At 42.7% G+C, this 23,186-nt stretch overlaps 1 protein-coding gene across 1 annotated transcript in view; it reads right to left on the bottom strand.

Moving 5' to 3' along the window:
- The window catches only part of lingo2 (leucine rich repeat and Ig domain containing 2), a 204,907-nt gene extending 182,298 nt beyond the window's left edge, over positions 1–22,609 (bottom strand). Inside the window, exon 1 of the mRNA XM_019884033.1 lies at positions 22,138–22,609. The gene's annotated coding sequence lies outside the window, so the exon portion shown is untranslated. The remainder of the gene's footprint in view (positions 1–22,137) is intronic.
- Between the last annotated feature and the right edge of the window lie 577 nt (positions 22,610–23,186).

Raw genomic sequence — 23,186 nt, 5'->3', positions numbered from 1 at the left:
GTGAAGTTTGCATGTTCTCCCCCGGCCTGAGTGGGTTTTCTCCGGGTACTCCGGTTTCCTCCCACATTCCAAAAACATGCATGACAGCTCTGACTGAACACTCCAAATTGTCCCTCGGTGTGAGTGTGAGCGCAGATGGTTGTTCATCTCTGTGTGCCCTGCGATTGGCTGGCAACCAATTCAGGGTGTCCCCAGCCTACTGCCCGAAGACAGCTGGGATAGGCTGCAGCATCACCCCGCGACCCTAGTGAGGATAAAGCGGTTTGGAAAATGAACGAATGAATGAATATATACACACGCACATACATTCACACACACAAACATTTTTTTTTTACAAAAAATTGTCTCGTCACTTAGGTATCTAATCAACTTTTTTCCCCTCCACCAATATAGCGACAATTCTTTAAACACAAAACATCAGTGGTGATCCATGTTGGTCCGCTAAAGGTCAAGCCCACATCAGCAGCAGTTCCAGAGTTATCATTGCAATAACAGAGAAATGTGCAGGGTCATTTTAAAAAGGATGTTATTTCAAGCGAGAATTAGTGAAATTCAAATCATGAAACTTTGATCAGACAAGAACTGTCATTGATAATATTGCTGATCGTAGAGAAAAAAAATAAACCTCTCGCCTTGTAATCACTTGAAACATGTTCCACTGTTCATGTTGCGTAATATACATTTTTAGTGAGGGAGTCTGTGTGAGGCTTTATTTTAGCCCATCTTGCACATGCATGTTCATGTCGTTTCAATCTCATTCCTATTCAAGCAACCTTGAACAGCTGTACGTGTGCAATAAATCAAAACCAGGAGGACTGATTGGACACCTGCGTGACTTTCAATGCACTTCACGCGACATGAAAATAAAGGACAGCAAAAGCCTGCTCATTTGGAGTAAATTTGGGCCATCTGTATGGCAGTGTTGACGTCATTCTGCATGAATGTTATTTGTTTACTTAGAGTTCATTCACATTGGAAGCTCCGTAAATCCTCTTAGCTTTATGACGCACATTCTTCTGTCAATATTTGAGCGTCAAGTGCCAGATCCATCCAATACAGTACAAACAGTACGTGCATGTAGATTATGAAGGAAATGTGAGGATCTGTGTCTTGTTGGGCATGGCTTCTTGATACTTTTTTGTGGCGCTCCACCTAATAGACATGAGAAATGGTGCAACATACAGACTAAACAGAGACAGCAGGTGACTGTGATGCTGCCAAGAAAAAAAAAACAGGCAGTATAAGGTCAAATTTGACCCTAGCTTCTTCCACTGAGTACCATGAATTATGGATACACACACACACACACACACACACACACACCCACACACACACCCCCACGCACACACACACACACACACACACACACACCATTGTTTAAGCAAAGGCTCTCCATGCAGCAGCTTTTATCCTGATATATTATCTTTGAAACAATTTTGTACTGATGCAACATCTTTTCTAAGGTTTCAAAAGTTGTTTAAAGGCTACTTTGAAACCATACTCTGGCTTGAAACTGTACTTTGAAAACATAGCGCAGAGTTGAAACTCTAATTTGAAAAACTAACATGCGAGTAAATAGACCTGCGATTGGCTGGCAACCAGTTCGCCTACTGCCCAAAGACAGCTGGCATCGGCTCCAGCATGCCCGCGACCCTCGTGATCAGATAATGGATGGACATAGATAGACTTGAAAGGCGAATTTGAAACTCACCCAATACAAAAACTCAACTTTGAAATTCGAACCAAAACTTGAAACTCAATTATTTAAGCACTAAGCCTTTTTTCATGGTAGAATAAATAAAAAGAAAGAAATGGTCAAGAAAAAAAAGAAGGAAAACTTACTTCTCAATTAAATTGTTCTAACCCGTAATAGCCTTAACCAGGACTTGAAACCCTGACTTGAAACCTGAACCCTACTTTGAAACCCTAAAACCCTTTGAAACACAAAACCTTCTGGTGAAAATTGTCCTCGTGTATGGCAAAACAGATCCCTAATCCAGATTTGAAACCTTATTTGCTTTGTGAAACCCTTACTTGAAGTTGTAAACCTAATTGGAAAATATCTACTTTGAACCCCAATCCCAGACTAGAAATCTGAAATTTCAACCCTCATTTACAGGCGAAATGAGATGTTTTTCATGGTGAAAATGAAGGCATTTATTTTTTCAAGTAAGTTTTCCTAATGTTCTGAGATCTATGAGAACGCTATCAGCTCAGCTGGTATGAAATGGTGGCTCACAGTAGTTTATGTAAGCTAAAAGGGAGGAAGCCATTGTGTCAGAAACAGAAAAAATATTTATGAAAAAAAAAAAAGGAAACATTGTCTCCTGGCCTTGTCGTGTAAACACAAGTCCCTTTGCTTTTCGTCCGCTGCATGAGGTTTTGCATTTGCATTCTGAGGTGTCTTTCCTCTTCTTCATGTGTCGACTTTGTTTTCATTCACGGATGTCGTGTTCATCTTTTATTGACACGCTCTCACACCGCAGTCATGTCCTCAGCAGCACTGTGCTGGAAAGAATGCAAAGCGAACTCACTCATCACTTCAGCAATGACAACGTTCCGGTTGTGTTTATTATTATTGGATGAGACGGTGGTTATCATAATAATAACTGGCAAGAGGAGCGATGGTGTTGATAAGATGATGGCCCCGAGTGCGACTAAACTTGCGGTGGGCTTTTTTTAAATTTAGTTATGTTTTTTTTTTTTTTTTTACTTCAGCATATTATTTCGTTCCATTTATTTCTTCGTGGCAAGCTGCCAAGGATTATTTTGTAACACCGGCACCAGCTTGGTGACCAAAACAATAAAGCCACCCCAAAGTTGTTGTTCCACTCAGCGGGCTCTCAGAAGCTTCCCGATGCCATTTGTGACAAAGACAGAAATGGCTGATTTTACAGCTGATTGATCACTGCTAAATGACCGCAAGAGCTATCAGGGAGAACGATAAGAGCCACTCTCACCCTGCAAGTATCATCATCCTTTCATCAAGTCATCACATTATCCACTTCCAGTGAATTTCTTGAACAGAAGAAAGGAAATGATCACGGTGTGGCTGCAGAGCGCATTGCGTACTGAAATTGACTTGTTTGTTCTGTTACTGGAGTAGAACATCTGAAATTTAAAAATCCATTCAGTGAGGCGTTGTGATTTTCCATTTTTGATGTTCCATTTCACAGGAATTAACAAGACTAAGACCTAACCACAACTCCTAACTTGCTAAACTCAACCTGCTAAATCCAACAACACTTCCTCAACCGCCACAGAAACATAACTCCCTGAACCCATCACCAACTCATAACCCCCGAAATGTCATTCTGAACCACAACCCCTGGAGTGTGATAGAAGGGTAGTTCTCCACTGGATGAAAAGCGCACAATGATGCCTGGAAGTGACATCTGTTGATGGTATACAATGAGAAAAAGTGAATGCTTTTGCCGCCATTGCAGCTTTGGGGGATCATCAGATCTGTGCGGTACCCAAACAGCACTGACAGCCTAATGCTGACAAACAGCGATGGCTTGTGACGCGCTACAAGACGTCGGGAGATAGAATGGCTGCCGCCGCCGCAAGACGGGTACGACGCATCACATAGCTTCCTCTCAAGTCTACTCAACAGCTTTAAAACACCGTTTTCTCTCTTGTCTCTGCAAAAATGTCCGCTCTCGTTGTATCACCCGCTGACTGGTGACATTAAATAAACCCCTGGAGTCCTGCCATAGATTTAGTGTATTAACATCCTTGCAGTGTTTCTCAACCAATATTGAGGCAACACATAATCCCAGACATGGTATCAGGAGGGAAGTGTAAGTGTGTGTGTGTGTGTGTGTGTGTGTGTGTGTGTGTGTGTGTGTGTGTGTGCGTGTGTGTGTGTGTGTGTGTGTGTGTGTTTGGGGGAGGGGATCGGTTAAACTATGCCCACAAAAGAGAAATAATGTGCACGAAATGCAAAATTGTGGCCACATAATACTGTTTTCGCACAATTATACTTCATTTTTGGTCCACAGGTTCTGCACAAAATGCTCATTTGTTGGTTGTTGGGTATGTTGTGTACCGATTTGAAGGCCATAAATGAGTATTTTGTGCACAAATTAAAACCTGATTTGTGGCCAAAATCAGTAATTTGTAGGATTGAAATAATTCACAAGAATATTCTCTGGGACACCTGGGTAAGTAAATGGAGTGCCCCCTAGCTATAAAGTCATGTTACTTTTCCCCTGTCAGGTCTGGTGCTGCGTAAAACAAGGGACATATTTTTCCACTACAACATGTCTCAAAAAGTATCGCATTATCACATGCAGACATAATCACAGTCTTCTCTTAATTTACTCACACATTTAGTTACCCTAAAATGGAGAGGATCAGAAAGGAGGTGCACTGATCTTCCTTTAGAACGGATTGATTTATCAAACAAGGAATAATCAGTAAAGGAACACATATCTCCTGTGCAAATAACCCCTAAATTTAGTGAGATAATGTGGGAGTTTTATGTCGATGGGATTATTGCCATGGGCGGAAAACTCGTGCTTCAGGTGTTTGTCCTTGTACACCTTATTCTTAAAAGCAAACATTAAAAAAAAAAAAAAAAAAAACTAAACAAAAAAAACAAAACTCAAAAAGGTTATTGACAAAATGTCAACGGTTCCCCAAGTGGCAGCACATTCTTGATCTCTGACTGTAAAGGATGCTGGGAGAAAAGCCCAGCAGGAATCCTCTGGCCCCTGGCGTGTGACCTCAAGGGAGAGCTCGATACTCGGAGTCATGTCTCATTCAAGTGCCTTCCTCAACAGTTTTTTTTTTTTAAATGTTTTCACTGTAGTTTATGTCTTGGAGGACCTAGGACAATTATATGACAGGAACATTGAGTGTTTGCGTGTGCCCATGCTCACCTTGGACGTTTTGGGGGCAATGGATTATTTCGCGTCATTTTATTTCTACACTGAAAAAAAGTTTTTGTTGCATTTACTAGCTATTTTGTTGAAATCATCGGTATCCCGATTATTTTTTGATAATGTATTGTCTACTTCATATAACGTATCATCTACTTAAAAAAAGGCATGTAAATTTGAACTTACTTTTATTTCGGCAAGTGGTTGGACGAACTACAATCATCTGGAGTTAAACATTATCTGGATCCAGATGATTGTAGTTTGTGCAACCACTTGACGAAATGAAACCGAGTAAATTCAACAGGCCATTTTATTTTCAGTGTTCTGTGCAAGGTGCCTAATAACTGGCAAGACAAGAGGTCTTATTCATCAAAACACATACAACGTGCCTCGCAGATCGACTGGTGGTTGTCTTGGTAAAGAGGTCATCAAGTCTCCATCATCTTTGTTTGGAAACCCTAAATAGGGTGAGACCTCTTTATGTCATCACAACAAAAGCAAGCATAATAGAACACCGCATCTGTATGTGTGCATTTAGAGCAGATACAACCTCCTGTGTGTTTATATTTAACAATGCAGAGAATGCCTACGAGATAGAAGCAATGATGCTTCTTATCACAGCTCGGCGAGATCAGAGGACATGATGTCGGGAATGCGAAACGGTGCGTGCGGTGACGAAGAAGCGAGAACTTTTTTTTTTTGCTTTTTGCACAATGAACAGGGCAATAACCGGAAAAAGCTGGGTGGGCTTCCAGTCATGTTATTTATTTATTTATTTTTAAATGGTTACCTAAAAAGGTTAAAGCCGCCCGCAGGTATGAAGGTGAGTCACGCTCGTTCTGCATGCGTCAGCCATGCGACATGGGTGAGGCCGTGCATCACCTCTCAGCACCCTACTACACCACGCCAACTCTGAGTGGACACAGCACATGAGTGGGCTGACAAACCGGAGACAAGCATAATAACAGGAATGCCCTTCATTACTCTTTCAAAATGATGTGTTGCAAAGCTCGCTATTTGGGAACAAGGTGAAGCCTTCTTTTAATTTGGGTGTGCTCATTAAAGTGCTGCGCAAGGTTATCGGCAACAGATACTGTTCATTCCATCAGAGCACAAATTAAATGATGGCCTCAATGTGCACGAACGACGTGGTCAAGGTTACAGTCTTCAGTGAAACTAGTTTCAATGGGTTGGCAGCAAATACCTAAAGGTAGTACATGCAAAACAATTACAATGCATTAGCAATAATAAACATGCGTTTGATTGTGATTGGTTCATTATGAACACAGCGGCAAACCACTAATCAGAGGGTGTGCGAAAGCCTATCACGATACAATTTGCACCATATATTTGCTCACAAAGTAATACAATATAACATTGTTGATGTTGGGGTCCCCCCCCCCCGCCTCCAAGACACTGATTTCATATTAGAGGAGAATTACATCCCACAGTAAGTGTATCCCCTTTTAAGAGCAATCAATGTTTCATTCTCAACAATATTGGCATACATTCATTGGCAATGAAATGTAGAGCAATTAACCTGAAATATAAAAAACCCATTATGTCCATTTTATTGATCAATCGATAACTCAATACAGTATAGTAATTACCGTGAGGGCCTAGGTGTGCACACTTGTGCACCCGCATTATCTCGGTTGTTAATTTTTACTTGCCCTCTTGAAAAGATTAAGAACATATTTGCAATTGAGATATGCAAGTTATATATCCCATTAACGGTGGTAAGTAAATGAGCTCGGTCTCATCAGAAAAACCTGGCATTCGAAGAGAGGTGTCTAAACTTTTTCTAGCCACCACACCCTTTTCAATGGACAGCGAGGACATGAGGGTGGGCGTCTACAAAGAACCTAAACCATTTTTTACAAAGTAATTATTTTGTGTGGCGGCCCGGCAGTCGAGTGGTTAGCACGTCGACTTCATAGTGCAGAGGTACCGGGTTCAATTCCAGCTCCGGCCTTCCTGTGTGGAGTTTGCATGTTCTCCCTGTGCTTGCGTGGGTTTTCTCCGGGTCCTCCGGTTTCCTCCCACATTCCAAAAACATGCTTGGCAGGCTGATTGAACACTCTAAATTGTCCCTAGGTGTGAGTGTGAGCGCGGATGGTTGTTCGTTTCTTTGTGCCCTGTGATTGGCTGGCAACCGGTTCAGGGTGTCCCCCGCCTATTGCCCGAAGATAGCTGGGATAGGCTCCAGCATCCCCCGCAACCCTTCTTCAGTGAAACTAGTTTCAATGGGTTGGCAGCAAATACCTAAAGGTAGTACATGCAAAACAATTACAATGCATTAGCAATAATAAACATGCGTTTGATTGTGATTGGTTCATTATGAACACAGCGGCAAACCACTAATCAGAGGGTGTGCGAAAGCCTATCACGATACAATTTGCACCATATATTTGCTCACAAAGTAATACAATATAACATTGTTGATGTTGGGGTCCCCCCCCCCGCCTCCAAGACACTGATTTCATATTAGAGGAGAATTACATCCCACAGTAAGTGTATCCCCTTTTAAGAGCAATCAATGTTTCATTCTCAACAATATTGGCATACATTCATTGGCAATGAAATGTAGAGCAATTAACCTGAAATATAAAAAACCCATTATGTCCATTTTATTGATCAATCGATAACTCAATACAGTATAGTAATTACCGTGAGGGCCTAGGTGTGCACACTTGTGCACCCGCATTATCTCGGTTGTTAATTTTTACTTGCCCTCTTGAAAAGATTAAGAACATATTTGCAATTGAGATATGCAAGTTATATATCCCATTAACGGTGGTAAGTAAATGAGCTCGGTCTCATCAGAAAAACCTGGCATTCGAAGAGAGGTGTCTAAACTTTTTCTAGCCACCACACCCTTTTCAATGGACAGCGAGGACATGAGGGTGGGCGTCTACAAAGAACCTAAACCATTTTTTACAAAGTAATTATTTTGTGTGGCGGCCCGGCAGTCGAGTGGTTAGCACGTCGACTTCATAGTGCAGAGGTACCGGGTTCAATTCCAGCTCCGGCCTTCCTGTGTGGAGTTTGCATGTTCTCCCTGTGCTTGCGTGGGTTTTCTCCGGGTCCTCCGGTTTCCTCCCACATTCCAAAAACATGCTTGGCAGGCTGATTGAACACTCTAAATTGTCCCTAGGTGTGAGTGTGAGCGCGGATGGTTGTTCGTTTCTTTGTGCCCTGTGATTGGCTGGCAACCGGTTCAGGGTGTCCCCCGCCTATTGCCCGAAGATAGCTGGGATAGGCTCCAGCATCCCCCGCAACCCTTGTGAGGATAAAGCGGGTCGGAAAATGAATGAATTCTTTTGTGTGGCCATTTTAAAGCTTCAGCTGACCAAATATGGCTTTTCTCTCGTCGAAATGGACAAATAAAGCACAACTTTCATGTTTTATCGCTATTTTCATTGATTCGGGTAGCCCTTAAATAAGTTTAATAGGCATTGGCCAATGATTTACAATGAAGAAGAAGACAGAAGCCAACCGGACCCACCAATGACGTCAGTGGTGAGTCAACATTTGTTTCGTCCCAGCAGCAACAACAAAAGCTGCCACTCTTGTTTGGACTAAAATCCCACAAGCAACTGGAATATATATTTTTCATTTCAGCTTTCATAACACCGAGCCTTGGTGGCAGAGCCATCAGCTGGAAGTTAATGCTCTATGACGTACAGTCAAAAATGTAATATTAAAAAAAGACCACGGGGTGATGTCATATTCTGTACAATATGTACAAGTTAATGCATAATGTATGGAGCTGCATACACATGCATATTTAAACCCCACATTTATAATATATCAGTAAAAAATATTATGTGCCTTGAATTTGAAAAGCAAAGACCGGGTCGCAACTAAACTGCACAGTTTTTGCAACGCTACGCTAGTTTTAGAAGTGCACATGAAACGCTGTCTCTACTGATTACCGGCGCCACAACATCTGAGTCGGCCCAGCAGGAGCGCAGCGACCGCATCGGAGCGCCACACCACGCTGCCCGTTTTGATGCATGAGGAGTGCCGACCTTTTGATCTAATTTTAGCGGAGCGACTCACCCAAGGCTCAAATGCTCGATAACACTTGCACATCCACAGCAGCAAGGCGGAAAATCGGCAGTTTGCGCTGGGAGGGGCGGTGAGGACCGCAGGCATTGAAGGTACTGTAATGTTGATTTACAGTCCTAGCAACAACTACGAATAAAGGCACATTTTAACGCGTCGCACAGTGCGGTTACACCACGGGTTTTGGAATCCTTTGGACCCAGGCACCCCCTACAAAGGATACAATTTTTCAATTACTCCCTCTTAATGCAATTATCTACCACGTGCACCTAAATGCCATAGGAAAAAAAAAACATAAAAATGTTACAATAGGAATGTATTCTTTCATTTATTTATTTTAGAACAAATATAATTTGATGAATGTTTTTTTTTTTTTTTTTAAATAAAGAAGGAAGATGTAAAAGCACTACTTTGCGGATTTCACCTATCGCGGGTTATTTTGGGAACTTAATCCCAGCAATAAAGGAGGGACCACTGCATGATGGTATTTGAGTCAAATATGAAACAAGGGGCAACTTCCTTTTTAGAACCCGAACTATTCCAGTGTTCATAAAATTACCTTTACTCTGTCAATGCAAGAGCAAGAACCCTGTTGACTTTGAATGGCATCCGACTCAAGATGTTCGAGAAGTTCAAATATGAAAGCAATTCAACATGCTTTTCAGCACCAGGCTCAGTCTTGAGATGATTTGCTGTCAACTATCCAAGAAAATTGTAAAAATCTGGTGCAAGAATGCTGTTGATGCTATTTGACACAAGGTAGCTGGCGTATGAAGGCAGTAAAATTCACTTAGAACTTTGGAACAAGTTCAACATCCTTTTCAGAAGCCTAAAAATTATAATACCTTTCAAACTGTCAGTAAATTTTGTGAGGTATCTGACAAAAGATGACCGCGGTAGTTGAGGTGCAATATGAAACCAGTTCGAATTCATTGCCAAATTTGAAACCGGTTCAACTTCCATGCGAGTGCACTGTGAGACCCATACCTCATTTGACCACCTTTCAGATAAGAAGACCTTTATTTGTCTCGCAATGGAGAAATTCCCAATTCACAGCAGCAAAGTTATGAAAGGAAGAAGTAGAAAAACAAAATATAGGAGCTGCTGGAAAGGCAGCCACTCCCGCAGCGCCATCTTGAAGTCAAAATAACACAACACATAACACACATTTAAAAATGCCATCCAATTTCTGTTGCCTAAGCAAAGAATCGTGTTGATTTTGAATGGGATCATACACAATATGGTGAACTGAGTTGATGCAAGAAGAAACATCTGTTAATGTTCCTCTATTGGAGCAGCCATTAGGGCTTCCACTATTCGCTTAAATGCTACGAGCTGCTCCGTCAGATGCTCTAAAACACTCAAGTGTTGTTGAATTGCTCGTTTATGTGCGACGCTGTTCGTTGGGAACGCTGCTGTCCCGCTCTCGTCCCAAGCTATTCTCACCATTGGGCGGTTTCTGTGTCACCAAAGATCTTACTCCTTGCCTCGCTGAGTTCAAATATTCACTTTACGCTCTTTCAAACAAGAGCTTACCAACACATGGAAATAATTGAGTCTCAGCGGGCCGGCGGCGGAGAAGAGCATGGTGGGGCGAGGGGGCGGCATACAGAGGAAGTGATCAAATGTGGCCTTGAGCCAAGCGCCTTTGTAGATGGTCTTTGTGTTGCCATTGATCCGGAGGCGGATACACCCGAGGAATACATTTTTTATGCGCTTCTGCTTTTTTTTTTTCTTCTTCCTGTTCCCTATCCTGTCAACAGCGGAAAGTAGCGAGTCTGTGAAAGGTAATGGGATCAGAGGAGTGTCGTCTCGGTTAAAAAAAGACACGAGGGCCACCGAGGAGGAGGGTTAAGTGTGATGGACTGCAGCTTTTTATCTGAAGTCCTCGACCTCACGGTACACAACGCGCTTTTGTTGCGGGCACGTTAAGTTCAATCGCGATGGACTAAACCTTAAAAAGTTCAAACTGTCATGGGCGGGAGACACATTTTATTTGAAAGGAGACTGAGGGCACTGAGAAAATGGTACGTGGCAGCCAAGCAGAGAGTGGGGAGAACAAATTCACAGTGTGCAGAGCTCGCGTACAAACAGCTGGGCAACCTAACACGAACCTTGTGTTTTTATTGTTGAAACGAGTTAAACTTCATTTTAAGTACTTTAGAACAAGGGACGTTCGAGGCAAATTTCATTCAAGAGGAGATTGTGGAGTTCTGTACAAATGCATGTGTGTTGTGCGTATGTGTGTGTTGTGTTTGTGTGTGCCTACGCTTGTGTTCACTCCGTCTGGAAACACTGCGAACACTAACTACTTCAAAACAACAGCAAGGCTTTAATGTCCCTCAAGGGGAAACTCCATTTTCTACTTGCACAAAGCTGTTTATTCACTCCTTCTATTACTGATTTTTTTTTTAATGTTTTAAAAAAATATTGCCATCATTCTATACAAACAAGCGCACACACGCACGCACGCACACAGACATGGCATTTTGGTGTCATGAATGTTGACGCGCCACTTGAGTCAGTCACGCTCAAACTGGGTTGATTCAACGTTGTTGTCGCTCAAACGCATGCTCTTTCATCTGCTCTGCTCGCAACTTCACTGGTTCAAGTCACGATGAAACATGCCAACGATTTTAAAGGAACATCACTTCATACTATACAGAGTTAATCATTCATTAATAAACATAATAAAGATAGTTTATAACACTACGGTAAGTGAACAACACGTTCCAATGTTTTCCAAAAGAGTGACTTCCGACTGAAATATCTTTTCTCTTCTAAGATTTAAATTGGCTTTCAGATGTACACTTTTACGTGTCCAATTCAAAGCATGGAGCATCCTTTTTTTTTCTCAACATTTTCACTAAAAATTCGAATCCTTGTTTCATCCCTAATTTCCAAAAGTAACATATGAATCCTGAAGATGGAATGGATTAATTATATTTCCATTCATTTAAATGGGGAAAGGTGTTTTGAGATACTAGTATAGTCATTGAACAAATTAAACTCATATCTCAAGGCACAACAGCATTGGTTATTATATTTCTGTGTGTGAATAGATGCCACCAATGTTGTCTAATTCCCTACAATGTACTTTTACCAGTCTGAGGTTGGAAATGTCTCATTTTCCTGGAATGCATCTAATGCAATTTCGTCTTGATGTCCATTATGCGAACTACAATTCATATTCCCTGGAGCTATACACACACACACACACACACACACACACCCACACCCACACACACCAAAACTATATTTAATCTCTCGACAGGAGCTATACACGAAGCCCCCTGCAGGCTTTGACCAGAAGATGGAGCTGGACAAGTTGACCTCCCCCCGAGGTGGTCCTCAGACCGCTGCCCCCCACCTTCCCCAAACGCTTTCATCCATCTAGAAAATAGCTCCTAGTGCCTGAGGAATTGAGGAGCTAACACAGAAGCTAATTAAAGCTCATTGATTTTGCATTCAGCTGGCGTGACGACAACACGCGTTGACAAGAGCAGAGGCTCGTGTTTACTTGTGATGAAGGTCAATGAGCGGTGTGGTGTATTGTGACTATGTTTGTATATGTGGATGTCATTAGAAGCCTCATTTGAAACAGGAACCCTGGCTCAAGACCCTCATTTGGAACTGTCATGCAAAATTTAAACTGCAAGCCCTATCCCTTTTTGAAACCCTAACCCAAGCCTGACACCTTTTTAAGCATTTTGAAAAGCAAACCCTGGTTTGAAAGCCTATTCCAGGCTCAAAACCCTACTTTGAAAGCATAAATGTGGCTCGGAAGCAGAATTTGAAACTCTAACCCAAGCTGAAGCCCCAAATTTACAACCTTGAACCAGCTTTAAATAATAACCAAAGCCTGAAAAATAAATTAAAACCCTAATCCTGGTTTAAGACCTGAACCCAAGCCCGAAACCTTAATTTGAAACCCAAATCCTGGGGCCCTCTTTTGGTAGACTTATGCCCGTTAGCTTGGTGTAAAAATGAGCGTAACTTCATTTTCGTGCTGGCCTGAGTCTAGTCTGGTGTCTGGCCGAGTGGCACCTCTCTGGGCATTAAAAAAATTCTTGTCTTCATCTACTTAGCCAGAAAAGTAAGTCACATTGCACTGGAGTGGTACCGAAGGTGACAGAAGATGTGGGTGAGACAAAAGCCAATGATGACTATGTTTGCTATCAAGGACAGCGCCACGTCTTCATCAATAGCGAGTGGAGTTGGGCTTCAGTGATCGGTCAGCCTCATGAAGGGGAGTCATGGATCCAAAGCGTCAATTAGATGCAAGATCAATGAGTCAGGCAGCCAACGGGAACTCTGTGTCCTTGTTCTCATTCTGTTACTTGCAATAACAACTTCTGTGTGAATGTGCTGGTCCATTCATTAGGTACAACTGAACAAGGAAAGTCGCAACCCCAATTTTAAGTCCTAATTTGAAATTGTAAATCTAACTTAAACTCTTAACCATGAGTGAAACCCCTACCCAGTCTTGAAATCCTAATTTGAAATGCTGACCCTCACAACTGTTTGTAAACCTAACCCCGGCTCAAAACTCCAATTTTAAATGTTAACCATTACCTGAAATCCAAACCATTATTTCACAGCCAAACCCAAACTTGATACCCTAATTTGAAATAGCAACCCTAATTCCCAACCCTAATGTCAAATCGTAACCCTAACTTGAAAGCTTAACATGGTGGAAAACTTCACCTAGGCTTGAAATCCTAACTGTAAACGCTGACCCAAGCCATTGTTTGAAACCCTAACCCATGCTCAAAACTCCAATTTATAATGTTAACTCTAAATTGAAACCCAAAACAGTGCTTCACACCTAAAACCACCTTGAATCACTCATTGAAAGCCTTAACCTTGAATAGAACCTTAATTTGAAACCACAACCCTCATTGCGAACTCAATACCAAGGTTTGAAACACTAATGTTTTTTTTTTAAATTTGAAACCCTAATTCTTGTGTGAAACCATATTTTAAAGTCACTCTTTCTTCTTTGAGACCCATGACACCTTAAATTTTAAGGTGTCATTTATAAACCCAAATCCAAGCTTGAAGTCCTGACTTGAAACCTAACCCTTAATGGAAAGTAATAATATAACAATAATGATAATATTCATATAAAATTATTACCCTGTCTTAAAACCTTACCTTGAAGTATTGACCCTGGTTTGAAAACTGTACTCATGTCACCAGAGATTTTATACTCCAATTCTTCTTTAAAACACAATCCCAGACTTGAAAGCCCAACTCTTTGTTTCAAACCCCAGCCCGATTTTAAAACACTAATTTAAAATCATATCCAAGGCATGTAATCCTAATATGAAACCTTCACTCTGTCTTGAATCCTTACTTTGAAACCACAACCCGTGTTTAAAACATTGACTTAAAACTCAACTTCAAAAAAGGTTTGAAATACAAATTTGAAACACTTTGTCTTTGAAACCATCGCAACAACAGTCTGCTTTGTCCCAGAAAACTGAATTTGAAACTTAACAATTTTATGAAACCCTAATTTGAAATCCCAAGGTATATAAACTCCTCCACTTGGGGCAAGATCTCTTCTCCGACCCGGAGAGGGCACTCCACCCTTTTCCTACTGAGGACCATTGTTTCAGATTTGGAGGTGCTGAGTTTCATCCCAACCGCTTCGCACTCAGCTGCGAAATGCTCCAGTGAAAATTGGAGAGCCCTGCTTGAAGGAGCCAACAGTGCCACATCATCTGCAAAAAGCATATGGGGTCTTGTTCATGAGAGAGGGCAGCAGGGAGTGGGAGATCGACAGAGGCGGATCGATGCAGCGTCTGCTGTGATGTAGACTTTGTATTGGTCTGTCGTGGTAAAGAAGGAGCTGATCCAAAAGGTGAAGCTCTCAATTTACCGATCGATCTACGTTCCAACCCTCACCTATGGTCACGAGCTACGGGTCGTGAACGAAAGAACGAGATCCCGGATACAAGCGGATAAAATGAGTTTTCTCCACAGGGTGTCCGGGCTCTCCCTTTGAGATAAGGCGAGAAGCTCGGTCATCCGGGAGGGGCTCAGAGTCGAGCCGCTACTCCTCCACATCGAGAGGAGCCATCTGCTTAGGATGCCTCCTGGACGCCTCCCTGGTGAGGTGTTCCGGGCATGTCCCACTGGCAGGAGGCCCTGGGGATGACCCAGGACATGCTGGAGAGACAGTATGTATACCCACTAGCTTGGGAACGCCTTGGGATACCTCGGGAAGAGCTCGAACAAGTGGCTGGGGGACGAGGGAAGTCTGGGCTTCCCTGCTAAAGCTCCTACCCCTACGACCCGACCCCGGATAAGCGGTAGAAAATGGATGGATGGATGGATAATTTAAAATCCTAGCCCGATCTTAAAAGGCTGATTTAAAACCTGAAACTCAAGCTTGTCACCCTAATTTGAAAGCCTAACCCAGGCCATTTCAACTGCCATTCATCAGGTTTGGTCACTATTAATTGAGTTCACACTACTGACTGCAGTATTGACATGTTTGTTTTAATCGAGGTCAAAGTCACCATTGAAAGCATCAGCTTTTAAACTACCCGAAGGGCTCTTTCTCTCCCCTCCTCGTCTGGACGCCAAATTTTTTTTTTTTTTTTTTTGCAGCAACATCACCCCCTCGACCTCCACTAATGCTTTTTGTCCACATTCGCACAAAGGAGACATTTTGCCAAGGTGGCGCAGCGCTCGTTGCCCTCAGCGGAACCGCCCGGGAAGGTTATGCTTCATCGCAATACCAGCCACCAGGCCCATGTCTCACAGAGCCAGCCTGGTGGCCCACACGTCCCTTTTCATTCCTCACAGCAGACCCTCCAGCCCACCCACCAACAAAAAAAACGTTGCTACCAGGAGCAGTGAGCGCACTTCCACTGGATGCATGGTGGGTACTTAGCAATGCAGGCCCCGTCTACTGTAGTTCATTGCAGCTGGGTTCAGAGCCGGAAGTCCAAAGTGCTTATGCCATATAAAGCCATGTTTGGTGTGGGTCAACGTAGAAATAAATAGTTTTGTTTTTTTTGGTCAGAACATTACATGTTTGGCTGAAAAACGGGATCTTTCTCCCACCATTTTAGGATGATAAAAAATGTATGCCATTTATATTTTTCAAAACATGGATTTGATATTTTTATGATTTTATACTATCATCTGAAATAAATAAAAGTACATTGTTATCATTTTAAAAATAATGTAGGGTTTATGTAGTGGAAAAAAAAATATATATATATATGCATTCAATAGCGCTGAGAAATTTGATACCTCTAGCTCGGACCTGAACGTGAATAAAGGAACCGAAACTTGTACTGTCTACTACTTTAGCTTTGATTGAATGATGTGAATACCCAATTTCAATGTATTAATATGTATTGTATGTTAAACAGCTGCTTTGATATTACCAATAAATTCAAATACAGTGAAACTCCTCTACAATGAAACTTACATGGGCGAAAATACCCCCGAGTGTGAAAAAATGTTCATGCATGAAAGCCATTCCCACTTTTATCTTCCCCCTACAACGAAAAGTCCCCCTGTTCCGTTATACAAAATCTTTTTCTCTGCTGTTGCCTTGCAACGATTGTCACTACAACGAAAACAAGCCTTCTGCAAAAGTCTAATTCAACATCAGCATGCCACAGCGATATCTACTGTTTCGTTCGGAAACGGCAATAGCAACCACCACACTCGTTTACACATGCGCAGTAGTACAGAAAGTATTTATTTGAGATGCAGCACGAACGTTGCATTGCTAAAATGGCAACAAAACGGACCTTTGCATACCAAGGAGTTAAGAAAAGAAAAGCTTTAACTCTTGAAGACAGGATAAAGGTAATAAAAATGAATGATGGAGGAAGCAAAATAAGACATTATGCAAGAAATTGATGGAAGTGAAAGTAAATGCTGATCGTAAATTTCACAATTTCTTTCCCTTTTTTTCTTTCTACGCTGGCTATATGACGTGTCAAATAAGTGTATGCTAATACTTATGCACTGTTGGAATAAAATTAAAAAGTACACATATACGTTTTTTTGTGTGTGTTGAAAAGTCCCCTGTTGTGAAAAATTCCTTGCAAACATGATTTCGTTGTAGAGGAGTTTCACTGTATAGTGTCCATGGGCAGCACCATTGGTGCTGGACCTTCCATTGTGCTTTGTCCGATATTACCATAACCAGGCAAACGCCCATTGCTGCTAATTTGACTAAATCCAGCACCAAGCAAAAACATATTGGCATGTTTCTATATCACTAATACTAATAAACAGCCTGTGATGAGTGAGTGAGCACGTCTCATAAACGACACATCTGGTAGAGCATATTGCGGCGGTGGTCTCGCGGGGGCCCGTTCAAAAGTGGTGAAACGGCGTGCAAATTTTTCCGCATCCGTTTCCAGCTGACTCAACAGAGTCAATTGCAATTAAACACCACCACCGTCTCAAATATGGGGGAATGATTGGAAGCAATGATGCTACATATGCTGAGATCACATGTGTAAGACTCCTGTCAAGGTTTGACGTGATATGTTATCAGTCCTACCTGTAGCCAAAGGTCTTCAAAGGGAGGAAAAAAAAAAAAAAAAACAGGAATTTGAAACCCAGTCTTTGTTACTGTCGTCTCTGATATTTTTTTTCCTCTCCCCGTGCCCTTGGACGAGTTAAAAATAGTGTTGTCCTTTGGAGTGAAGTGGAGTGACTTGTTTTTGACAGTGCCCTCCAAGTTGAATAGCATCAATATATTAATAGCACATACAGTACCTGCGATTCAAGTGACAGATAGGTGGCAGGTTAAATTGCATTGGTGGTGAATTCATCTGGTCTATGTTTCTGCAGAGTTCCCACTGTGCATTAAAGTACTTACTGTATACTTTTGTGGCTTCTCTATTTAACAAAGACAGATTTAATGTTTTTATGAATGTTGAAATGGTGCCCAGAATTTCATTGTAACAACAAAGCTGGAAATTTCTGTACTGCAAAATGTTACTTGGGATGAAAACAAAAAAAAAAATTGAAAGGTTCTGCTCTAACACTTGGCCTTGACCTTGACCTTTTGGAACATAGAAAGGGTTTCAACCAGTACATTATAGTCCTTTGGGGTACATAAGTGTAGACCACCCTTTGCCGAGCTTTCACCCCTCAGCCATTAAAATCACAACAGAGTTGGCGCATCCCCACAAAAAAAAAAAAAAAAACAAAAACAAAAAAATACATTGTGTTCACTCGAACAAATCTAGAATTAAAAAAGTTACAAAATGGCTAGGAAAAAATGCTCCATACTCTCAGGGGTCTGCAAAATCATTTGCAATAAATTAAGATACTACAAAAAAAAAATAATAATAATAATACGTGAAAAACGCTAAACTATGTATAAGAACCACTGCACCAACAAAGCAAAGTTCCCAAGTTAAAGTGTCTTACTAAGTACAAAAAAAGTCCAATGTGATTGAGATATGACACGTACATCAGTGGTCCCCAACCACTGGTCAATGGCCTGGTACCAGTCTGCAGGCCATTTGTACCAGGCTGCACAGATAGATTCAACATTTTATTTATTTATTTTAACAGAGCAATTAACATCACCATCGGGAATAGACACCAGCACCGCCGGGTAGTTTCCAATTGGGATTATAAATCAGCCCGAATATAAACTATATCCTGCACAGACTCAAGACGACCTTCGTTGAGTGCAGGCCCAGTCCATAACCAATGGCAAACTTTCTGATACTGAGCAGCAACATTTCATTCCACAATGCTTTGGTCTTCAGATTTCATTGTACCCTGTTATAGATTTTAGACTCCCCATGCCAGCCGCAGCCCCACAATATAATAGAGACCAGAATTTCTTACACTGGGAAACACATTTCACTCCAGAAGGCCTTTCTGGTTTTTCAGTGCCATCAAATCATGCGCAGACTCAAGACACCCAAGGCATGGGTTAGTGTCGGATTCTGATGGTATGATAACCTTCAGGAGAAATATTACAGTTTCAGTATCACAGGATTGCAAATACATCGCAAAAACTTTTAAGGTCAAGGTCATCTTTATTGTCAAATATGCTTTATGTATGACATGCAGCATAGATGAAATTTCCTCCTCTCAATCCTCAGTGCAAATATGTATGCACACATGCATGTGTGTTTTGTATGTTTTGGGATAAACACAGTCAAACCTCGGTTTTCGAACGTCTCGGTTCTCAACCAATTTGGTTTTCGACCAAAAACTTAGAGTTTTTTATGCCTCGGATGACGAACAAATTTCGGTTATCGAACAAACTGAGCGCACTTGAATGCACCATTTGACTCCTCTCGCCTTCCTTACACGAGGAAGTGACGCTTCCTCGTGTTGCTTTCCATTGTGAGTAGACGTGTTCAAAAAACATTTTCATTTTAAAAAGAGCGTGGTTTCGGTTTTCGAACAATTTCGGGTTTCGAACAGCTTTCTGGAACGGATTATGGACGAAAACCGAGGTTTGACTGTAACTTGTTAACCGTGAGGGTGTTACCAATGCTAATTAGCCTTGACATCTGTCTTGCTAGCAAGTCTACAGTAGGTAGTTCACCCCTTGCAGACACGCTAGCTCTCGCAGCTGGTTATAAATTTTCACTTCAAGAAACATTATACCACTGGATATATTAACGTGACTTTGGATTAGGCCAAACAAAAAAGATAGTGTGTTTCCGGTAACATGAAATTTCAGCATAGGTCGGACAAAGTATTTTTTTTTAGTATTTTTTTTTTCCCATCAAAAATGTAAACAAAATAACCATAAAACATAAAACAAGGAGACATTGAACCCCCCGCTCGCCGCCAAAGACGGCGAGAGAGTTGGGTACCTGGCGGCTGGGTGTTGGGTTCCGAGGTCGGCCGGGTCGCTGGCACCGGTGGGTGAGGTCCCCGACGCCGGCCGCGGCCCGGCCTGGACGAGAGTTGTGTAGACTAGGCGCACGGTGCGTCGACGAGCGCGCGGACACGCGAGTCGGCAGGGTGGGCGGTCGGGGAACGCCGACGGGCGCCTGACCGGGGGTGGGGGAGACGGGCGGGACTGGGAGCGGCCGGCCGCGCAACGCGCACCGACCGACCCCGCGCCCTCCACCGTCCCCTACCCCCTCGACGCCTGCAACGCCCCTGCCACCGTCCCGCCGCCACCTCTTTAGTTAGTGTACTCCCCGCTCCGGACTCGGGGGGCCGGGGCGCACCGCCGCCTCCGCCGTCCTCCTCCGCCCTCGGTTTTTACTCGGCCCGTGAATTTTTTCGATACATCAATAGATGCTATTTTCTTAACATTACGGTGCAAGCATGCGACTGTCACACAGAAAACGCGGTTTAAACTGTCGTTGGAGATCGCGGCCGCCGCCATGATTCAATGTTGTTGACAGACCACAGGGCAAACGACGCACGCGCTCAACGTGAATATCGCGAGAGTTTGCACCGATGTAAACCCTCTACACAAAAATGTAGAAGATTGTTTGAAAAAAATGCTGACCGTAAAGTTTTTTTTTCGACGTAGAAATTCTCGGTCGGTCAGGTTACCGGAAACACACTACTTTTTTTTCTCCACTTTAGTCTAAGTGTGATGGGACAGGAGGGGTCATGTTGTGTCACTTTGCCTGCATTGATAACTTAAAGTTAAAAAATAATCATAAATAAATGCTGCTGACGGAAAATTTTAGCGGTTTAATTTTACTCTCCTCAAATTCAAGGCACCACATGCAGACCTACAGCATAACCAAGACCGGCCTGTTGACATTAGCGAGCACATCTTACTCCAGAAAGTCTTGATACGTCTTGAGGTGTCATGTCACTGTACTCAAATTCAAGACACCTTGTGGCGATGCAGACAAAGCTCACCTCATGAGTAACATTACTCGGTAGGTCGTGTTCAAAATACTATGTGGGTTTATCCTTCTTTACCAGTGACTGCGATATCGCAGTAGATATAAAACCCCACAGGGACTGGTTATAGACCACCATTACACTTTTTAATCTCACACACCCCTGAGGGTACCCCACAATTTGGGACAGCCCTGGTGACCGTACCCTAAGGGACACCTATAAAACAACATTTTACCAGTCGCCATGGCAAGAGTCAACACTAGTAAAACACAAAATAAATCCTGTCATTTCATGTGCATGAAAAGATGCCGTCAACAGCGGTGAATAACGCACGGACCCCCGCCCATTCGTCCATCCAGTGAGTCAGTGGCTACATGATTATCCTCTACAAAAAAAAATACAGGAAAATGGCCGCCTTTTGTCTGTGGGTTTTGAGGATAAACACACACACACACACACACACACACACACACACACACACACACACACACACACACACACACACACACACACACACACACACACACAAATTCAGTCTTATCTCTGTCATGAAAAACAAAAACACATGTTTTTTTGTGTGCATGCTTTTAATTGCACCATGGTACTCAATAAAACATTAAAGGGAGTGGGTAGGGGGACCAGCCTCTCACCCACGCAGACACCAGTTACACTAAACTCGCCCTCCACTCGAATATGGCCTGATACGTGGGCTATGCGACTACAACATTTGAGTGCATCTATGCAGTCAGACTGCTTTGCAGTGGTCACTTGAGCCACCTATCGGCTTGTCACCAACTTCTCAGCATCCATTGCGCAGGGGAAATACTTCTTATACACCTTTTTTTCCCTACACGTTCTACCCACAAAATGGGACATTTAATAGTTACTGGGTAGGTTAGTATTCCGTCTTTTTAAATATTTCACAAGAGTTCACCCACCACAACAGGTTGCACATGAATATTTTAGAGGTTTTTTTTTTTCTCCGAGGGTTTTTTTTACCCTTCACCTGCTTGTCTGTTGGTGACGGAAACAGATATGAAGCGTTTAACTTTTTAAGGGGGTCAAACAACATTCAAAAAAGGGGCAGCAATGGCAGAAGGCTGAAAGCGGAGACATGAAAGCAAGTCACAATGAGTCGTCTGTGATGGTGGGCTTGAACATGCACGCAGCATCTCATTAGGGGTTGGTGATGGATGGCAATTCCACGCGTTTAGGTGCAAACTGGCGCCCAGTTATATGTGCACAAGTATGCAAATAAGTCACCTCCCAAAATGGAAGAGTGGGGAGCTAAGCAGACATTCGGATGTCAACGTATTTCAACTTTGATGCGTTCAATGCTTACCTCGCAACAGCAGGGGAAAATTATCCTCCCCCAAGTCTCTCTCACCCCGATTCAATCCGAATCCGATTTGAATGTACTTGGCGCGACACACGCCTAATCCGTGTGAAAGGCAGGATTGTGAGGAATGCGTCTGTCTATAATTCCTCCACCTGGACGGTGAACATCTCCACAAGGGCTCCTCGTCGCCTTCTTCGCGGCTCTGGCGATGCACCCCTCTGAGAGAAAAAAAAAGAAGAAAGAGAAAAAAAAACTGCACAGGGTAGTGGTGGTGCGGAGGAGTGGAAACTTTCAAGAGGCTCAAGCCCAGACAAGAGGAAGGGACGGCAGACTATTCCTCTCGGTCGGGTGTCCTCCCATCGTCGATTGATTTTGGCCGCTCGCGCGTCTCCTCCACTAGGCGCCACCTGCTCTCCGGAACATCGTCTCATGCAGGATGGATGCTGAGCCAGCAGCGGAATTGGGAGACTCGCTCTCGCTCTCTCTCTCTCGCTCTCTACCACTCTCGCTTTCTCTCTCCGTCCTCCCACACGCCTCCTCCTCCTCCTCCCTGCACCTTTCCTTCCCTCGCTCCTCCCCATCTTCATCATAGTTCCTTCTCACTTCAGCACTTTCTCACACATTCACACTCAACCACGAGGCATGCTTCAAGCTGAATGGCTTCAAAGGGCGCCATTTAAATGAGTTGCCAACTACACTAAAATTCTTCAATAAATTCTCATATATTTTTTTAAGAGTTAATAAAATGTGTCTGCAAATTTGAGAAATTCTGGTACTCTGTACCACTGTGTACCGGCCCACTTAAAATCAGACTGATTTTCACAGTGGGGTAGTTCCGTATTTTCCGGACTATAAGGCGCGTTTTTTTTTCATAGTTTGGCCGGGGGTGCGACTTATACTCTGGAGCGATTTATGTGTGAAATAACACATTCTATCATTTGACGTTATTTTCACATTAAACCACAAGAGGGGGCTCTAGGCCTGTGTTGATGCTTTCCACATTGACAAAAAAAAAAAAAAAAAAAACTCCGATGACTCTGACGTCAGCGAAG

Source organism: Hippocampus comes, unplaced genomic scaffold, assembly GCF_001891065.2.
Source record: "Hippocampus comes isolate QL1 unplaced genomic scaffold, H_comes_QL1_v1.1 scaffold156, whole genome shotgun sequence".
NCBI classification, from domain to species: Eukaryota; Metazoa; Chordata; class Actinopteri; order Syngnathiformes; family Syngnathidae; genus Hippocampus; species Hippocampus comes.
The sequence above is the reverse complement of the archived record's forward strand: the minus strand, read 5'-3'. Positions and strand labels throughout refer to the sequence as shown.